At 29.4% G+C, this 20,424-nt stretch overlaps 1 protein-coding gene across 2 annotated transcripts in view; it reads left to right on the forward strand.

The window, feature by feature from the left end:
- Positions 1-833: 833 nt before the first annotated feature.
- LOC101893779 (uncharacterized) overlaps positions 834-20,424 on the forward strand; it is a 149,249-nt gene continuing 129,658 nt past the window's right edge. For both annotated transcript variants that reach the window (XM_059132143.1, XM_059132144.1), the window contains exon 1: positions 834-1,791. The gene's annotated coding sequence lies outside the window, so the exon portion shown is untranslated. The remainder of the gene's footprint in view (positions 1,792-20,424) is intronic.

The raw sequence follows: 20,424 nt of genomic DNA on the forward strand, positions 1-20,424 counted from the left end.
TTATTTATTTATATATTTTTTATTTTTAGTTTTTTTATTTGGCCTTTTTAATTTCTGTAATTTATTTTATTCGTATTTTTCCAGCCCTATTTTACTCATTTTATTTATTTTTATCTTTAAATTTCATTATTAAATAATAATTTCTTTAATATTCCATTTGCCTTTGATTAAAAAAATAGTAATTATTTTATATTTTTATTTATTATTATTTTTATTTATTTATTTATTATTTTTTTTTTTTTTTGGTTTTTATTCGGCCTTTTAATTTCTCTAATTTATTTTATTCCTTTTTTCAGCCATATTTTTCTCGTTTTATTTATTTTATCCCATAATTTCATTATTAAATTACAATTTCTTAAATATTCCACTTGCCTTGCCAAAAATCCCCTTTTAACACTGCAATACATCCATGTGGCAACACCTGCCAATGAAACCCAAGAAAATCCAGGTGAGTTAATTGCATTCAATACAAAAACAAAACAAAAATAACAACAATGCAAAGGCCTCCCTCCATTCGTTTCCAATGAAGAGAGAGAGAGACACACACACACTTCTTCGTTTGTGTTTATTATGGAAACAAAAGCATTGCTTTATTCCTTGTGGCTAGAGAGATCTCTATGCCTATGCTCTTTGCATTTTTTTCTCAAGACATGATTGAAACACAGAGATCTATCTGCCATTTGCCCTCACACAATACAGAGGTAAACACACAAATGCAGAGAGCATGTGGGTGCTTTTGTTGTTACCAGAAATGGTAAATGGTGTGTGGTGAATGCAATACATCCGTGTCTTGCAATGCAAGTACAAGCAAACACACACACATAGCAGTTGGTTGGCCACAGCACAGCAACGACCAACAACAGCCGTCGTTGTTAAGTCGTTGGTCTCGTTGCCGATGGCTGGTCCAAGATTTCTTGCCTGCGAAAAGAAAGCAACATTGCCGAGACTCTCAGTTCTTCAACGACTGCTGAACGAGGCAATACATTACGAAACGTCGGCGGAAACGGATAAGAAAGAAAAAACCAAAACAGTAGAGTGTGCGAATGAGTGCTGCTGCTGGTAATGGTAGACCACAAACAACGGTGGCTGTGTTCCGTGTTTTATTTTAAAGAGAGAGAAAGAGCAACAAATGTGTGAATGTGTTTTGTTTTTTATTTTTCAAACGGGGAAAAATAAATAAAAATTGCAATTTAAAAAGGAAAAATAATAAATAAAATAATTTAAAATAAAACTAAGCAAGTTTGAGAAAATTGTCAAAAGAAAAAATAAATAAGAAAAGAAATTCTTAAATAAAACAAAGTCTTGTAAATCGTTGTGTCGGAGTGCAAAAAAAAAAAAACGGAAACAAGAACGAACGTGTCTTTTTTTGTTGTGGCTGCATGCAAACATTAGAGCTTGTCCCCCACCCCCCGCCAGTCCTCTGACCATTTATTGCATGAAAAACAAAGTCTAATGTCCGTTGTGTAAAAAAAAAGAAGAAGAAAAATCATGAAAACAAGTTTCCTTTTTTGAGTCAGAAGTGTGGAAAAGCCAAGAAGCCAGTCTGAGTGATATTTCTGGAGTTTTGACAAAACAAGAAGCAGAAAAAAGAAGGCTAAAAATAAATACAGAAATAAAGGAGAATAAAAATAAAGAAGTAAATATTGTGTGTGTGTGTGTGTTCAGACTCCCAAAAAAATTAAAAAGGATATTCCCCGGATCCCCTCCACCCCTTTCACATGGATTTACAATTCTAAAGTGGATTACAAAAACAATTTTGCTGGCGTTCTTTTTTCCCAACCAGGTTCACAGGTAAGTCGAGCTTCTCATTCATTCTTCAAGCATCTCAAGTGTTTTGCATAGCCATATGATAATTGTCTTTGTTGCTGCTGCTACGCTCTGGGGTCTGGCTCCCCATTAACAACCGTTGCTTTCGAACTTTACTGGTTCAGGCCAGCTGTCAGGTTCAGGCTAGCTTCAAGTCGGTGTTGTGTTGTTTTTTTTTGTTCGATTTTTTTTTTCGTTATGTTGCCAATTGAAGCTGTTTTGTTTTTATTTTTTATTTATTTATTTTTTTGTTGTTGTTCTTAATTTGGCTTGTCACTGTAAATTTTATTGGGTGTTTTTTTGTTGTTGTTGTTAATTTCTTATTCAAATTATTTGCTTGGAGAACAAACAGCAGGCAGGCAGGCCTCGCAAGAAAAATAAAACAGTTTTTTTTTTAATTTTAATTTAAACGCTTTTGGCGAAAAGAGAGCAGCAACAGCAGCGAAACTTGGAGCAAAACAAAAAAGCAAAGAAAATAATATTTGCATAATTTATATATAAATATATACATATAAATAAGTATATAAGTGTATGTGTGTATATACAGGCATATGTTTGTTTGAGCTACGTGATTTTGTTGTAATTTTGAAAAATTTTAGAAATTTTGGAAGGTTTAATTTTATTTATTTTTTTTTTTTTGAAAGAATATTTGGGACTTGCACAATTAAATTGATTAATTTTTAATTTGGCAAAAAATATTTCAATTTCTTTGTTAAAAAAACTGTTCTAATAAGAAATAAATGTTTTTAAACATTTGAATAGGGTTTCAATTTTTTCAGAAGTTTTAAGGTCCGAAACTATTCAGACCTGTCTAAATTTCAATAGATTTGTGTGAGATTTATATAAAATTTCAGATTTTATAAAAAAATTTTCTGAATTTTGTTTTTTTTTTAAATTTGAGCCCGGAACTTTTCAGCCCTTGATAATTTTCATGATATCCTTCTCGGATTTTTTCTAATTTTTTTTGTGATTCGCTAATTGTTTCTTTTAAGAAATTCATGTTTTTAAACATTTGCGTAAGGTTTGGATTTCTATTTTCCAGAAAATTTCAGGTCCGATACTTTTCAGCCCGGCCTAATTTTTAAAGGTTTTTCGTGATTTTTTTTTTTCAAAATAGATACAAATGGTATTTAAATGTTAACTTCAAATAAATTATCTTCCATTTTTTTTTAAACTTTTAGAAATTTCAGCCCGTAGCTTTTCAGCCCAGCCAAATTTTCAATAGATTTCTTTGATTTTTTTTAATAGATGCAAATGGGTTATTTCGAATATTTTTTGTTTCTGAATTTTTGAAATTTTTTCAGGAGCTCTCAGGTCCGAAACTTTTCAGCCCAGCCAAATTTTTAATAAATTTTTAAAATGTTTTTTGAATATATACAAATGGGTTAATAATAATTAATTCAAACATTTTTATTTTGTTTTTTAATTTTTTCGGTTTTTTGTCAGGAGTTCTTGGGCCCGAAACTTTTCAGCCTTACACAATTTTCAACAGAATTTTGAACTTTTTTTTGAAGATAGATACATATGGGCTTAAAACATTTATTTCGCACCAGTTTTTCCAAAGTTTTGTTTTTGACCATTTTTGTAAAATTTAAGCCCGGAACTTTTCAGCCGTCGACAATTTTCATGATACCTTTCTCGGATTTTTTCTAACCTTGTTTGTTTGTGATTTGTTAAGTGATTCTTAACAGAAATTCATATCTTTAAGCAGTTGTCTAGAGCTTGAAATTTTTTCAGTAGTTTTTGGGTCCAAAACTTTTCAGTCCTGCCAAATTTTCAATATGTTTTTGGATTTTTTAGATTTGTGATGTTTTTTTCAAAACATATAAAAATGTGTTTAAAATCTTTATTTCAAACAATTATTTTATGAATTTTTGCTTTGAATTTTTTTTTTTAAATTTGAGCCCGGAACTTTTCAGCCCTTGACAGTTTTCATGATATTTTTCCCGGATTTTTTCTAACTTTGTTGGTTTAAGATTTGTTAAGTGATTCTTAACAGAAATTCATATTTTCAAGCTGTTATCCAGAGTTTGAAATTTTTCGAGTAGCTTTTGGGTCCGAGACTTTTCAGCCCTGCCTAATTTTGAAGTGATTTTTGTGATTGTTATTAATTTTTTTTAATTTTTTTTCTATATAAATATAGTTTTAATGTTTATTTTGAACAATGTTTTTTTCTGAATTTTTGTTTTAGAACTTTTTTTCAGGATTTCTTTGATCCGAAATTTTTCAGCCCAATGTTCAATAGATTTTTCAGATATGCTTTTCAAAATAGATGCAAATTTGGTAAAAATGTTGATTTCAAATTTTTTCTTCTTTTTTGGTTTTGGAAATTTTTTAAATTTTGAGCCCGGAAATTTTCAGCCCATGGTAATTTTCATAATGTCCTTCTCGGATTTTTTCTAAACAGTTTTACATGGTATTCTAATTTTAACAGAAACACTATTTTTCTGATCCATTTTTTTTTTTAATTTTTTAAAATTTAGTAAATTTTTGTAAAATTTGAACCCGGAACTTTTCAGCCCTCGACAATTTTCATTATATCTTTGTCGGATGTTTTCTAACCTTGTTTGTTTGTGATTTGTTAATTGCTTCTTAAAAGAAATGCAAGTTTTTAAAACATTTGGCTAGGATTTGATATTTTTTTTCCAGAAAATTTCAGCCCGGCCTAATTTTGGAGAGATTTTTTAAATTGTATTTTTTTTTTTCAAAATGGTTGCAAATGTGGTTTTAATGTTTATTTCGAACAAATATTTGCTTCTAAATTTTGCTTTTTGAAATTTTTAAAAGTTTGAGCCCGGAACTTTTCAGCCCTAGACAATTTGCATGATATCTTACCCGGATTTTTTTCTAACCTTGTTGGTTTGTGATTGTTAACTGATTTAAATTAAATACATGTTTTTAAATAGGTTTCGGATTTTTTTGAGGAGTTCTTGGGTTCGAAACTTTTCAGCCCAGCCAACTTTTCAATGGATTTTTCTGATTTTTTTTAAATAGAAGCAAACGGGTTATTTTGTACAATTTTTTTTCTGATTTTTTGTTTTTTTTTTTTTTTTTGAAAATATTTTTAGGTCGGGGACTTTTCAGCCCTGCATAATTTTCAATAGATTGTCGTTTTTTTTCAAATTTTTGTCCACTTCTCCATGGTATTCTAATGTTAACAGAAACACATTTTTAAAATCTATTTTTTGTTGAAATTTTTTAAAATTTGAGCTGGAATCTAGGAATTTTAGGTCCGGGACTTTTCAGCCCTGTTTAATTTTTATTATATTTTTCATATGTTTGTCCAGTTGTCCTTTATTTTTTTCAATTTTGGTAATTTCCATTGCCAACAATTTTTTCAGATTTTGTTTTTGATTTGTGCCGGAATTTTGAAAAATTGTCCAAGTTTCGGAATTTCAAGGTCCGGAACTTTTCAGCCCTGCCAATTTTTCAATGGATTTTTGTAATTTTTTTTTCAAATTTATGTCCAGTTGTCCATGCTTCTCTAATTTTAATTGCCAACAATTTTTTTCAGATCTCTTTTTTTTCTTTGAAAATTTGAGGTGGAATTATTAGGTCCGGAACTTTTCAGCCCTGCATAATTTTCAATAGATTTTTATTTTTTTTTCAAATTTATGACCAGTTGTCCATGTTTTTCTAAGTTTAATTGCCAACAATTTTTTTCAGTTTTTTTTTTTTAGCCGGAATTTCGAAAATTGTAGGTCCGGTACTTTTCAGCCCTGTAGAATTTTTAATAAATTTTTATTTTTTTTTTTAATTAGTTAATTTGTGATTTCTTCATTGATTCTTAAAAGAAATTTATGGAAATTAAATTTATGGAAAAATTGTCACGTTTCGAAATTTTGAGGTCCGGAAATTTTCAGCCCTGCCAAATTTTTAATTTATTTTTATAATTTTTTTTTTTCAAATTTATGACCAGTTGTCCATGTTTTTCTAAGTTTAATTGCCAAACATTTTTTTCAGATATCTTTTTTTCTTTGAAAATTGGAGCTGAAATATTTATGTCCGGAACTTTTCAGCCCTGCAAAATTTTCTATAGATTTTTGTATATTTTTATTATTTTTCAAATGTTTGTCCAGTTGTCCATGCTTCTCTAATTTTAATTTCCAACAATTTTTTTCAGATCTCTTTTTTTTGAGCTGGAATTTTTAGGTCCGGGACTTTTCAGCCCTGCAAAATTTTCAATAGATTTTTGTTTTTTTTTTTTAACTAGTCATTTTGTGATTTCTTTATTGATTCTTAAAAGAAATTCATGCTTTTGGAAAAATTGTCCAAGTTTCAGAATTTTAAGGTCCGCAACTTTTCAGCCCTGTTTTATTTTCAACAGATTTTTGTAATTTTTTTTTTCAAATTTTTGTACAGTTGTCCATGCTTCTCTAATTTCAATTGCCAAATTTTTTTTTCACATCTTTTTTTTCTTTTTTGAAAATTTGAGCTGGAATTTTTAGGTCCGGGACTTTTCAGCCCTGCAAAATTTCCATTAGATTTTTATATATTTTTTTGTGATTTCTTTATTGATTCTTAAAAGAAATTCATGCCTATGGAAAAATTGTCTAAGATTAGGATTTTTTGGGTCCCGAACTTTTCAGCCCTGCAAAATTTTCAATAGATTTTTGTAATTTTTTCAAATTTTTGTCCAGTTTTCCATGCTATTCTAATTTTAATTGCCAACAATTTTTTTTTCAGATCTCTGTTTTTTTGAAAATTTGAGCTGAAATATTTAGGTCCGGAACTTTTCAGGCCTGAAAAATTTCCAATAGATTTTTATTATTTTTTTTCAAACGTATGTCCAGTTGCCCTTGGTTCTCTAATTTTAATTGCCAACAATTTTTTTAATATTTTTTTTTTGATTTTTTTCGAAATTTAAAAAATTTCAGGTCCGGGACTTTTCAGCCCTACATAATTTTTAATATATTTTTATAATTATTTTTTTTTTCAAATTTTCGTCCAGTTGCCCGTGGTTTTCTAAGTGTAATTGCCAACAGTTTTTTTTTCAGATCTATTTTTTTAATTGGAATTTTTAGGTCCGGAATTTTTCAGCCTTGCAAAATTTTCAATAGATTTTTTGGTTTCTTTTTTTTTTTTTTTTCAAATGTTTGTCCAGTTGTCCGTGGTTTTCTAATTTTAATCGCCATCCATTTTTTTCCATATTTTTTTTTTTGTTTTTAGTTGGAATTTTTAGGTCCGGGACTTTTCAGCCCTGCAAAATTTTCAATAGATTTTTATTTTTATTTGTTTTTCAAATGATTGTCTTTTTCGTGGCTCTCTAATTTTAATCGCCGAACATTTTTTTTTAATTTATTTTTTTTTTGGTTTTTGCCGGAATCTAGAAAATATTAGGTCCGGGACTTTTCAGCTCTGCAAAATTTCCAATAGATTTTTGTATTTTTTTTTCAAATGAATTAATGTTGGATTCATTTTTATCTCCAAACGTTATTTTCCCAAATTTTTTCTTTTGAAATTATTTTGAAATTTAAGACCGGAACATTTCCGTCCTCTGTAAATTTCGAGATATTTTTGTCAAATTTTTTTTTTAAATTAGTTTTTTGCTAATTCTTCAATTCTTTTGTAAAAAAACATTGAGGTTCTCAACCCAATTTGATTAAATTTTTTGGACATTTTTTGAAAATCAATTGAATTGACTTCCATTCTAAAGAGAAAGAAGAAGATTGATGAAATTTTCAAAAATAATTCATTTGTTTTATTTTTATTATTTTTTTCTTTCATTTCACACCCAAAATGACAATTTATATTCAAATCCAATTTTAATAACCCCAAAATTGGGATGCCACAAAACAATGCCCGACCTGGACCACAAAGGTGTTATGAAATAAATCAACTTCCAGCATCCATAGAATTTCATAATATTTTGTCAGCAAAATTATTGTTTCGGAAGAATTTCACAACAAGAATTCCCAAAAATCAAAATGATTTTAAAATTCATTCACTCATTCATTGGCTCATTTATTAGCTGTTGAAGACGACAATGAATCACAGCGAAATAATTAACATAAGGCTCGAATTAAACTAAATATCAATGACTTTTGTTTTAATTCAAGCGTAAATTCTCGTTTTTTTTTTTTTAATTTTGGTTTTGTGTTGAGGTATGCAAATTTTTAGGAATTTTGAAAGAATGAAAAAAAAATCGGCGGCACATTCGGGGAATATTTTTGAAAAAAAAAAAAAAAAAATATTTTAAAATAAAATTGAAAGAAAATTTTCAAAACATTTGGAGAGCGGGGATTTCAAAAAAAAAACTAAAAATAAAATACAGAGAAATATATTTCTTGGCCGGCAACAGTTAGCTTTCCAAATTTTCAAAAAAAAAAGTTTCAGATTTTTTAAACTTGATTTTGGGATTTCAAATAAACAGCCTTAGCATTGTAAGAAAAAAATTATTTTTTTGAGAAAATATTTAAAATAAATTTTAAAAAAATTTGGGGAAGGGGGAATTCAGAAAAAAAATTAATTTTTTTTTTTGGAAATTATATATGATTTTTTTTAAAGTTTGATTTTTTAGGATTTGAAATTTAAAGTATTCGGATTTTTATATAAAAAAAAATTGTAGAGTTCGAAATTTTTCTCCGCAGTTTGGGGTCCAAAACTTTTCAACTCTACAGAATTTTCAATAGATTTATATATATATTTTTTCATAATGGATTAAAATGATGTCAAAACATTTATTTCGAAAAAATTTTTTTTTGAAATTTTTGTAAAATTTTAGCCCGGAACTTTTTAGCCCAGTGAAATTTTCAATAGATATTTTTTTGATTTTTTAATAGATGCAAATGATTATTTCGAACAAATTTTTTCTGAAATTTTAAACTTTTTTTTGAAGTTTTTGAGTCCAAAACTTTTCACTAAAAAATGTGTTTTAAATGTTTAGAAAAAATATGGTTTTAAATATTTTTTCTGAATTTTTTGTTTTTGAAATTTTTTCAGGAGTTCTTTGGTCCGAAACTTTTCAGTCCAAACAAGTTTTTAATAGATTTTTTATTTTTTTTTTTAAATAAATACAAATGGGTTTCTAATAATTATTTCAAACATTTTTTATTTTATTTTATTTTTTTTTTAATTTTTATTTTCGGAATTTCTTTTCAGGAGTTCTTAGGTCCGAAACTTTTCAGCCCAGCTAAATTTTTAATAGATTTTTAAAATGTTTTTTTTTAAATAAACACAAATGGGGTTCTAATAATTATTTCAAACATTTTCATTTATTTTTTTTTTTTTTGGAATTTTTGTTTTTGAATTTTTTTTAGGAGTTCTTGGGCCTCGAAAATTTTTTGTCAGATGTTTTTTTAATTTTTTTAGGGGTTCATAGGTCCGACACTTTTTAACCCTGTTAAATTTTTAATAGATTTTTCATTTTTTTAATTAAATGCAAATGGGTTTAAAATGTTTGCTTCGAAAATGTTTTGTCTGACATTTTTTTAATTTTTTTTAGGAGTTCATGGGTCCGAAACTTTTCAGCCCAGTTTACTTTTCAATTGATTTTTCTGATCCCTTTTTTTCAAAAAAGATACTAATGTTGGTTAAACATTTATTTCGAACAAATTTTTCTAAAGTTTAGTTTTTGGAGGTTTTTTGTAAAATTTAAATTTTCAAAAGTTTTATATCATTTTTTTTTCAAAATAGGTGCAATGGATTTAAAATTTTTATTTCGAACAAGTTTTTTTTATATTTTTATAAAATTTGAGCCCGGTACTTTTTTGACATATATTTTTAAGATTGATTTTTTTTTTTTTGGGATTAGAAATTAATAGAATTCGGAATGTAGGAAAGAAGAATATTCAAAATAAAAAAAATAAAATTTAAAATAAAATTCAAAATATTTGGAAGCAAGAATTTCAAAAAAATAAATAAAATAGAAATTATATAGAAAAATATCCTTTGACTATTGTATTTCAAAAAAAAAAAAATAGAAAAAGTTAATTTTTTTTAAATTATATTTTCTCGATTTTTTTTTCAGATTTTTTTTAAGATTATTTTTTTGGGATTTGAAATTAATAGTATTTGGAATGCAGGAAAAAAGTATAATAATAAAAATAAAATAAATAAAATTAACTGACGATTTTGCAACAATAAATAAAATTCAAAATATTTGGAAGCAAAAATTTCAAAAAAAAAAAAAGAAAAAAATAAATAAATAAAAAATAATGAAATAAAAATAAAATAGAAATTATACAGAAAAATATCGTTGGACCTATATTTTATTACCACTCCCAATTTCCAATCACAATTTTGAAAAGCAATAATTTAAAAAAAATTAAAGTTTTTTTTCAAATTATATTTTCTCAATATTTTTTTATGATTGATATTTTTTGGGGATTTGAAATTAATAGAATTCGGAATGAAGGAAAAAATAAATTCAAAAAAAAATATAAAATAAAATTCAAAATATTTGCAAGCAAGAATTTCAAAAAAAGTAAAAAATAATAAAATAAAAATAAAATAGAAATTATATAGAAAAATATCCTTGGACTCATATTTTTTTATCCCTTCAAATTTCCAATCAAAATTTTGGAAAGCAATAATTTCACAAAAAAAAAAAAAAAAATAAATAAATAAAATAAATAAATAAAGTTAATTTTTTTTTAAATTATATTTTCTCGATATTTTTAAGATTGATTTTTTGGGATTTGAAATTAATAGAATTCGGAATGTAGGAAAAAAGAAAATTCGAAAAAAAAAATAATAAATAAATTTAAAATAAAATTCAAAATATTTGGAAGCAAAAATTTCAAAAAAAAAATAATAATAATAAAAATAAAAAATAATAAAACAAAATAAATAAATAATTAAATTAAATAAATAAAATAGAATAAAAATCGTATTGAAAAATATCCTTATAATTTTTTATCCCTCCCAATTTCCTAAATATTTGTTAAGCTTAATTTATGGGGTTTCAAATCGATGGCCTTAGAATTGTAAGAAAAAAATTTGTAAAAAATATTTAAAACCAAAATGTTTGGAAAGCGAGGTTTAAAAAAAATCTAAATTTTTTTTAATGAAATATAGAAAAATATCCTTTGACTGATAATTTTTTAGTCCTCCCAATTTTTTAAATATTTTTTTCAGATTTTTTGTTTTTAGTTTTGAAAAACTAAATATTTTCCTAAAAAGTCTAGTCAGCGATTTATTTTCGGATAATTTCTCAAAATAATTATTAATTTGAAATTCATGAGAAATGTGGTTACCGCAACTTTCCCTCAACTTTCCTGGGACCTGGAGCAAAGAAATTCAATGCAATTACCAAAAGAAAAAAAAATTAAAGCAAGTTTTCAAAAATTAAAAAAATAAATAAAAATGAGACCATATTAACCCTTTCCTGTTAACACACCATTAAAATAACAAGCCGACAAATTTTATGTTTAAAAAAAAATCTCACGCACACACACATACACCAAAAAAAAATCACCAAAGGCCAGAACAAAATTTCCTCCAATATCTTCCCTCAAGACCGACAAAGAAATTTTATTTAAAAAACGCCATCACAACAACAAAAAAACCCCACATTATTTACTTCAATTAAAACAAGAAGAAGAATTACAACAACAACTACAAACTCCAATAACAACAACTTTAGCTGAGCAGTACCACAAAAAAAAAAAAAAAAAGGAAAAAAAAGTCATCAGCGGCTTTTACAAAACTTTCTAAAGAAATTTCTGAGTTCAGCGCGTGTTGTTCCATTCCCTTGACGAAATGTTGGCTTGTTTTTTTTTTTGTGGACAATTAAAACCAAAAATTACAAGAAAAATGTTTGAAACAACAACAAAAACAATTTTAAGTAATTTTTTGTATTTTTTTTTCTTTTTTACTTCCTAGGCCATTAAAACTGTCTTTAAGTCATTTCCCAAAATTTCCAGCAGCCGCAAAATAAAAAAACGTTAAATTCCATTTAACACCGACATAAAATATAGTTTTATATGGTCTACACAGTTTTATCTGCATGTTGCGGAACTCTCTTTTATGCATCCGTTTGCAGAAGCCTCCCAAGAAGTTAAACCCTTTAGAAAGACAAGACAACTTTTAATTGTGACCTCCAATTTTGTTGTGGCAGACATTTAAGCCAGACGTTTTTTTTTTCTCTCCCATCTTCCTTAACTATTATGACTTCTTCATCTGCTCCTTTTGGCGCTCAGAACCTTACCTTTCTTGGCATGGTAGATTGTGTCATAATCGCATACAATGTTCGATGTCACAGCGGCTTCGTTTGGTGGACATGACATTAGCATTTCCATAATCATCATAAAATTTATGAGCATCGAAGGGATATCATGGGCAATAGGTCCACATAAATAACTGATTTTTATGTGTTACAACATGGGCGACAAATTAACAAAGTGATAATGAATTCTGCGGAACTGAAAGAGGCATTAAATTCAGTCAAAAAGAACTTGTTATGCCCTAAAAAAAATTAAAGAAAAATAAAAACATTGAAAATGAGGCAATATTTAAATAATTTAGATTAACAATATGGCAACTCTGTGCATTATGGGAAAATGAACGGGCCAGACTTTCCGAGATACTTTATTTCATAACGATAACCCAACTAGTTCCGAAGTTATGGCCTCTAGAATGGGTTTACTGAAAAGTATCAAATATTTGGTACATTTGCGCACCTGGTCTAATTTGGTCATAACTTGGGTATTTTCTGGGTTATCACTATCTTACTTTACATCATGGAAAAGCGAAGGGACCACACTTTCCTCGATACTTTATTTCATAACGATAACCCAACTGGTTCGGAAGTTATGGCTTCTAAAATAGGGTTACTCAAAAGTATCAAATATTTCGTACATTTGCGCACCAGGTCTAATTTGGTCATAACTCGGGTATTTTCTGGGGCATCACTATATTACTTTACATCATGGAAAAGCGAAGGGATCATACCTTCGTGAGTACTTTATTTCATAAGGATAACCTTACTAGTTCCGAAGTTATGGCCTTCAGAATGAGATTACTCAAAAACGCCAAATATTTGGTACATTTACGCACCGGGTCTAATTTGGTCGTAACTTAAGTATTTTCCTGGGGCATCACTATCTTACTTTATATCATGGGAAAGCGAAGGGACCACACTTCCGTCGATACTTTATTTCATAACGATAACCCAACTAGTTCGGAAGTTATGGCCCCTAGAATAGGGTTACTCAAAAGTATCAAAAATTTGTTACGATTGCGTAGCCGGTTTTACCTAGCCATAACTCGGGTATTTTGTGATATTTTACTATCTAACTTACTATAATTTTCCATAAAGTCTTCTTCTTCCAAAATGTGGAGAAAATGTTCAGAGATACTGAGGTCTACTAGAGAAGAATTACATAATCTCTCAAAAAACCTTTGGAAGATTTTAGTTCTACATATTTTCGTATATTTTTCCTTATAATATAAGTTTAGCACCGTGTAAAAAATATGGCAACTTTGTACATCATGAGGTAGTGAAAAGACCACACTTCCATAGATAATTTAATTCACAAAAATAATCTGAGTAGTTCCGAAGTTATGACCTCTAGAATTGGATTACTCAAAAACGTCAAATATTTAGTGTATTTGGGTACCGGTTTTAATTTGACCATAACTCTGGTATTTTATGGGATTTTACTACTCAACTCACCACGAATTTTCGATAGGACTTCCTCTTTCTGACTATAAAGATTACTAGGCCTCAGAGGTAAAAATAGTGGTTCCTCAAGAGAAAGTAAAATATCTCCAAAACGTTTAGTCGAATTAAATTCGAAATGTGTTTTTTTATTGTTTAAATATAGCACCTAGTGAACTACCAAAATATGGCAACTCTGTACATCATGAGGAAGCGACAGGACCACATATTCATCGATACTTTATTTCACTAAGATAATGCCACTAGTACCGAAGATATGGGCCTTAGAATAGGGTTACTCAAAAGTGTTAAATATTTCGCTCTTTTGCGCATCGGAATTTATTTGGCCATAACTCTGGTATTTTACTAATTAACTTACCACGGATTTAAAATAAGACTTCCTCTTTCAGGATATAAAATTTACTAGGCTGCAGAGGTAAAAATGCTAGGGCCTCAGAGGAAGAGAAAATGATATCTCAAAAATTTTAAGTCAAACAAAATTCGAACATTTATTATATAAATATAGCAACTTGCGTATGGCAAAAAAAATATGGCAACTCTGGGCAACATTGAAAAGCGAAGGGACCACACTTATAGAAATATTTTATATCCAAAATGATAAAGCGATTGGATTCAAAGTTATGGTCTTTAGGGTCGAGTTACTCAAAATTGTCAAAAATTTGGTTTTTTTTGTGCAAATGATTATATTTGGCCATAACTCTAGCATTTTATGGGTTATATACACCCAAAATACCGCATTTTAAATATAAGATAATCTTCTGGCAATATCAAAAGTCAGTTTTAAAAATAACCTTTGGCTGAAAAGTTATGGGCTCTGGAAGACGTTTACACAAAAAATGTCGGAAACTTAAAGAAGATGCGTACTTGCGTATATTTTGCCTAGCACTGGTAGTTGATGAGATATCGGAATAAAATTTATATGATCTCTAGATATAGGGCTTCTCTTTTAATATCACCTGAATTAATTGAATAATAATCATTGGCTGAAAAGTTATGGACTCTGGAAGAGAATTGCGCAAAAATGTCAGCAATTAAGAAAAGTTGCGTATTTGGTTATTTTTTTTCATAACACCGGTAGTTGATGAGATATCGGAACAAAATTTATGCAAGCGGTAGATACAAAGTTGCTCTTCGAGATTCAGTTCAATTTATTAAAAAATAGCCTTTGGCTGAAAAGTTATGGGCTTTGGAAGAGGGTTACGCAAAAAATGTCAGTTATTAAGAAAAGTTGCGTACTTGCGTATTTTTTTCCATAGCACTGGTAGTTGATGAGATATCGGGACTATATTTATATGAGCGGTAGATACAAGGTTGCTGTTCGAAAATCAGTTCAATTTTTTGAAAAATATTCATTGGCTGAAAAGCTATGGGCTCTGAATTAGTAATACGCAAAAAATGTCCGTAATTAAGAAAAGTTGCGTACTTGCGTATTTTTTCCAAAGCCCTGGTAGTCGATGAGATATCGGAACAAAATTTATATGATCGCTAGATATGGGCCTCCTCTTCGAAAATCTGTTTCATTTATTGCAAAATAACTATTGGCTGAAAAGTTATGGGCTCTGGAAGAGGATTGCGCAAAAAATGTCAGTAAATAAGAAAAGTTACGTACTTGCGTATTTTTTTCCATAACACCGGTAGTTGATGAGATATCGGAACAAAATTTATGCAAGCGGTAGTTACAAGGTTGCTCTTTGAAAATCAATTAAAATTAAAAAAAATTGGCCTCTGGCTGAAAAATCATGGGCTCTGGAAGAGAATTTCGCAAAAATGTCAGCAATAAAAAAAAGTTAAGTACTTGCGTATTTTTTCCATAGCACTGGTACTTGATAAGATATCGAAACAAAATTGATGTGTGTGGTAGATATGGGGTTCCTCTTTAAATATCAGTTTAATTTTTCGAAAAATAATCATTGACTGAAAAGTTATGGGCTCTGGAAGAGGATAACGCAAAAAAATGCCGGTAACTAAAAAAGTTGCGTGCTTTCGTATTTTTTCCATAGCACTGGTAGTTGATGAGATACCAGCACAAAATTTTTACGGGCGGTAGACACAAGGTTCCTTTTTGAAAAATTTATTGAAAAATGACTATTGGCTGAAAAGTTATGGTCTTTGGAAATGGGTTACTTATTAAATGGCCACAAAATAGAAATGTTGGTGACCTTCTTATTTTCCCTATATCTTCCTTATTTGTGAAGATATACAAATAAAAATTATTTCAGATTTAAGATTATGCATTCTTTTTTAAAAAACCATATTATTTTAGAAAAATTCAGCAGTTATTTTGAATTGATAGGCCTAGGAAAATGATAGCGCAGAAGGTATCAACAATTTGCTAATTTTTATTTTTTCGATTTGGTCCTTCGAGCTGAACTAATAGTAACTTTTTTCATACCAAATTGCATCCTGAGCCACTAAATTCTCCCGCCTTCTGATACTCTGTCCATTTTTTTTTGTTTCTCTGTATATGTGTTTGCTTATTATCCTTCCTCACTTCTGTTTCATTTTCCTGCAAGTAGTATCTCCTCAAGTCGTGTTTAATCTTCATCACATCCCATCAGAATTTATATAAATATTATTTTATTTTTCTGTTTTTAATCTCAGCGGAACTGTGTGAAGTGTGTGTCACGTTGCCATGTGCTTCACAGCCTGGCTCCTTACCCCCTCCCCGGATACCTGTGAAGAGAGCTCTAAGGCGAAAACCTGACCTTTTCGCCATGGAGTGAATTTTGGTCAGACATTTGTTGTCTCTTCTTTTTGTGCAGAAGTTCATCATTTGCTTAATGATAAAAATTCTGCCATGGTAAATAATGGAGGAACAGCCCCGGTTGTAGCAGCCAGCATAAGAAGAAGGAGCTGGCATAAATGTGTGCTCCGACAAAAAAAAAGTTCTCTGGCGAATTTCCTAAGAAACCAAAGGAACAGGTTGCCAAAACCAAAGACACTGCTCAACCTACCTTCCCCCCTGGATCTCCTGCCAGTACTAGCAAGGATGTGTGTACCTTGCTTGATCTTCGTTCTTTACGGTTTGTTTAAAATCAAGCTCTGAAAAGCTTCTGTTGTTGATGATGGCTGGCTGGTTGTTTGGCTTGATCGGCTGTAGCCAGACAAAGATTCGTTGCGGTACAAATCGCCCCGGTTTGCAAAGCAAACTGGCGTCAATGATCATGACCATGACGATCATAATGATGATAATGCTGCTGGAACTTGCCGACCAGCCAGCCACTGAGCCGCTCAATAATGATTCAAGTTTTTTTTTGTTGCTTTTTTTGTTTTCGTAGCCTTAGTTTCATTTTGCCTGGTTCATCAGTTTTGTTTTAGGTCTGCGGATTTTTTTCTTATTTTTGTTTTTTTTTTTTTTGTAGTTCGGAGTTTGTCTCTGCCTTGTCATAGCGTTTAACGTTTAGTTTTGCCTTAGCATCGTCATGGCAGCTTCCCTAGTTTTTTTTCTTCAGCAGTCATTTTGACCAGTTTCTCTCTTGGTCTTGTCTTCCAAAAGGTTTCTACACCAAAACTGGTTTGAAAATATATGTTTAAATACAAACAAATTTCGATATACATATATTTCAGTTAATTTGTTTTATTTCGATTTGTTGGGTTTGTAAGCAAACCAAACAAAACGAAACGCTAAATGAAAAATTTGTAATTTTCTTTTTTTGTTTTCGTTTTTCTGTCCATCATTATTCTTGTTGTTGTTGCTTTTAATTGTACAACTTTGTAAATGTTTATATTTTTTTGAAAATTTTGTGTCTCCACTTTTCTGTGTGTGTGTGTGTTTGGAACTGAAAATCGAGAAACTTAAATATTATTAGTGGCGTTAATTTTAATTGCAAATTGCAGCGATAAAGGTAAAGAGGAAGTCTGATAAGTTTGGGAAAAATACCACCAACAATGCCCCCATAAAAATTCTCCTTTTACATAAATGGTAAAGTAAAAAATCCTAGCTTTCATTTGCCACCAGATTTTCTGATGTAGCTCAACTAGTACAGGAGATATCAGGAAAACTGTAGAGGTACCTTAAATCGAGGATTTTGAGGTTTAATTTGAGTAACGATGTTCTCTGGTCCATAACTTTTGAAATATCTGGAATATTTTAATGATCTGAAATGATTAAGAAAGCTGAAGGGCCTATCTCTCATCGATGGAACAAAAGAAAAATACATTTCTTTGAAAGAACCCACTGAAAATAAAAAAATACCAGGATATATGGTTGGCATATTAATGGCATGGAGGAAGTCTGATAAGTTTGGGAAAAATACCACCAACAATACCACCATAGAAATTCTCTTTTTGCATAAATGATAAAGAAAAGAATCCTAGCTTTCATTTGCCACCAGATTTTCTGATGTAGCTTAATAAATACCGGAGATATCAGGAAAACTGTAGAGGTACCTCAAATCGAGGAATATGGGGTTGGATTTGAGTAACGAGGTTCTCTGGTCCATAACTTTTGAAATACCTGGAATATTTTAATGATCTGAAATGATTAAGAAAGCTGAAGAGCCTGTCTCTCATCTATGGAACAAAAGAAAATACATTCCTTTGAAGGAAACCACGGAAAATAAAAAAAAATACTTGCATATAAGGATGGCATATTATCATACCTTATTATAGTAAAGTTACTTACACAAGACTAACATAAAAATTTTTAGAGGACTGACTGTATAATTACCTCATATTCTGAAAGAAGGCTATATCATCCTTCATTTTATGTCTCAATCATGAAGATAGCTCATGCAGGACCGGAGATATGGACAAAAATCTGCAATTACTTACATTTTACGAATTTAGGGCATTTTTGCGTAATCATGTTTTTTGGGGCATAACTTAGGAAATACCAGGAATATTTAAATGATCTAAAGTGATTCTGATAGATTAAGAATCTCTCTTTTGCCTGTGGAACAAAATAAAATACATTCCTTTGAAAGAACCCACAGAAAATAACAAAAATACCAGGATATATGGTTGGCATATTATCATACCTTATTATAGTAAAGTTACTAACCAAAGATTAACTTAAAAAACTTTAGTGGACTGACTATATAATAACCTCATATTCTGAAAGAAGACTATATCATCTTTCATTTTATGTCTCAATCATAAAAATAGCCGAAGCAGAACCGTAGATATGAACAAAATTGTACAATTACTTAAATTTTACGAATTTAGGACATTTTTGCGTAATCATGTTTCCTGGGTCATAACTTTTGAAATATTCGGAATATTTTAATGATCTGAAATAATTCTGATAGATTAAGAAGCTCTCTTTTATCTTTGGAACAAAAGAAAATACATTCCTTTGAAATAACCCACAGAAAACAACAAAAATGCTTGGATATATGGTTGGCTTATTATCATACCTTATTATAATAAAGTTACTTACACAAGGCTAACATAATAATTTTTAGAGGACTGACTATATAATTACCTCATATTCTGAAAGAAGGCAATATCATCTTTCTTTTAATGTTCCAATGATGAAGGTAGCTCATGCAGAACCGGAGATATGAACAAAAATGTACAAGTACTTAAATTTTATGAATTTAGGACATTTTTGCGTAATCATGTTTTCTGGGGCATAACTTTTGAAAAACCCGGAATATTTAAATTTTCTAAACTGATTCGAAGAGGCTAAGAATCTAACTCACATCTGTGAACCACAGAAGAATACATTTCTTTGGAAGAATCCAAAGAAAATTTAAAAAATAATTTGGAGACCAGGAATATGCCTTACCATACCATATGATTCAAAAATTTTCCACCCACAGAAATCCTAAATTTTTGGGGGTACCTTTCTACTTTGCATTATATTTTAAAAGCAGATTGCTTTCCCTTTCATTTGCTGCCAAATTTATTGAGATAGCTCATAAAATATCAGAGATATGAACAAAAATCTGCAATTACTTACATTTTACGAAATTGGGACATTTTTGCGTACACAGGTTTGCTGGGCCCTAACTTGGGAAATAAGTGGAATATTTTAATGAAGTAAAGAGATTTAAAAAACTTGAGAGCCTGTCTATCACTCATGGAACAACGTAAAATATATTTCTTTGAGAGAACCCACAGAAAATTTACAAATAACTTAGACAACTGGAATACGCTTTACTGTACCATATGACTACAAAATTATCCACTCAAAGAAATCCTAAATTTTTGTAGCGTATCTTTCTATTTTGTATTAAATTTTAAAAGTAGAGTGTCTTCCCTTTAATTTAATACCAAAACCATTCAGATATCTCACAAAATATCAGAGATATGAACAAAAATCTGCAATTACTTAAATTTTACGAAAATGGGACATTTTTACGTACACAGGTTTGATGGGTCATAACTTTGGAAAGAAGTGGAACATTTTAATGAAATGAAGAGATTTAAAAAGCTTGAGAGCCGGTCTCTCACTCATGGAACAACATAAAAGATATTTCTTTGAGAGAACCCTCAGAAAAAAAATTTAAAATAACTTGGACAACTGGAATACGCCTTACCATAAGATTAAAAAATTTCCCACTCACAGAAATTCTAAATTTTTGTAGGCTGTCCTTCTATTTCTTGTTATATTTTAGAAGCAGATATCCTTCCTTTTCATTTGCTACCAAATTTTTTGAGATAGCTCATAAAATATCAGAGATATGAACAAAAATTTGCAATAACTTAAGTTTTGCGAATTTAGGAAATGTTTGCCTAATCATGCTTCCTGTGTCATAACTTTACAAATAAGCGGAATGGAAATATTTTTATTTAAATTTCTAAGGAATAACTTCCAATCTGTGATTCGGTATAAAATTCGTGAATATATCTTACCTACTTTCTGAGATATCCTTTGGAAAACAGAAGAATACATATTTCCTTTTGGTGACATAATTTTGCGTAATATCTTTTGAATCGATTGGAATATTTGAATAATTTAAACTTTTTTCGAAAGAAAAGGCTCTATACTTTCTCAATATAACAAATATTAAACATATGAGAAGAGAACAAATTGCTTAAAAATGTTT

This window comes from Musca domestica, unplaced genomic scaffold, assembly GCF_030504385.1.
Source record: "Musca domestica strain aabys unplaced genomic scaffold, Musca_domestica.polishedcontigs.V.1.1 110, whole genome shotgun sequence".
Classification (NCBI taxonomy): Eukaryota; Metazoa; Arthropoda; class Insecta; order Diptera; family Muscidae; genus Musca; species Musca domestica.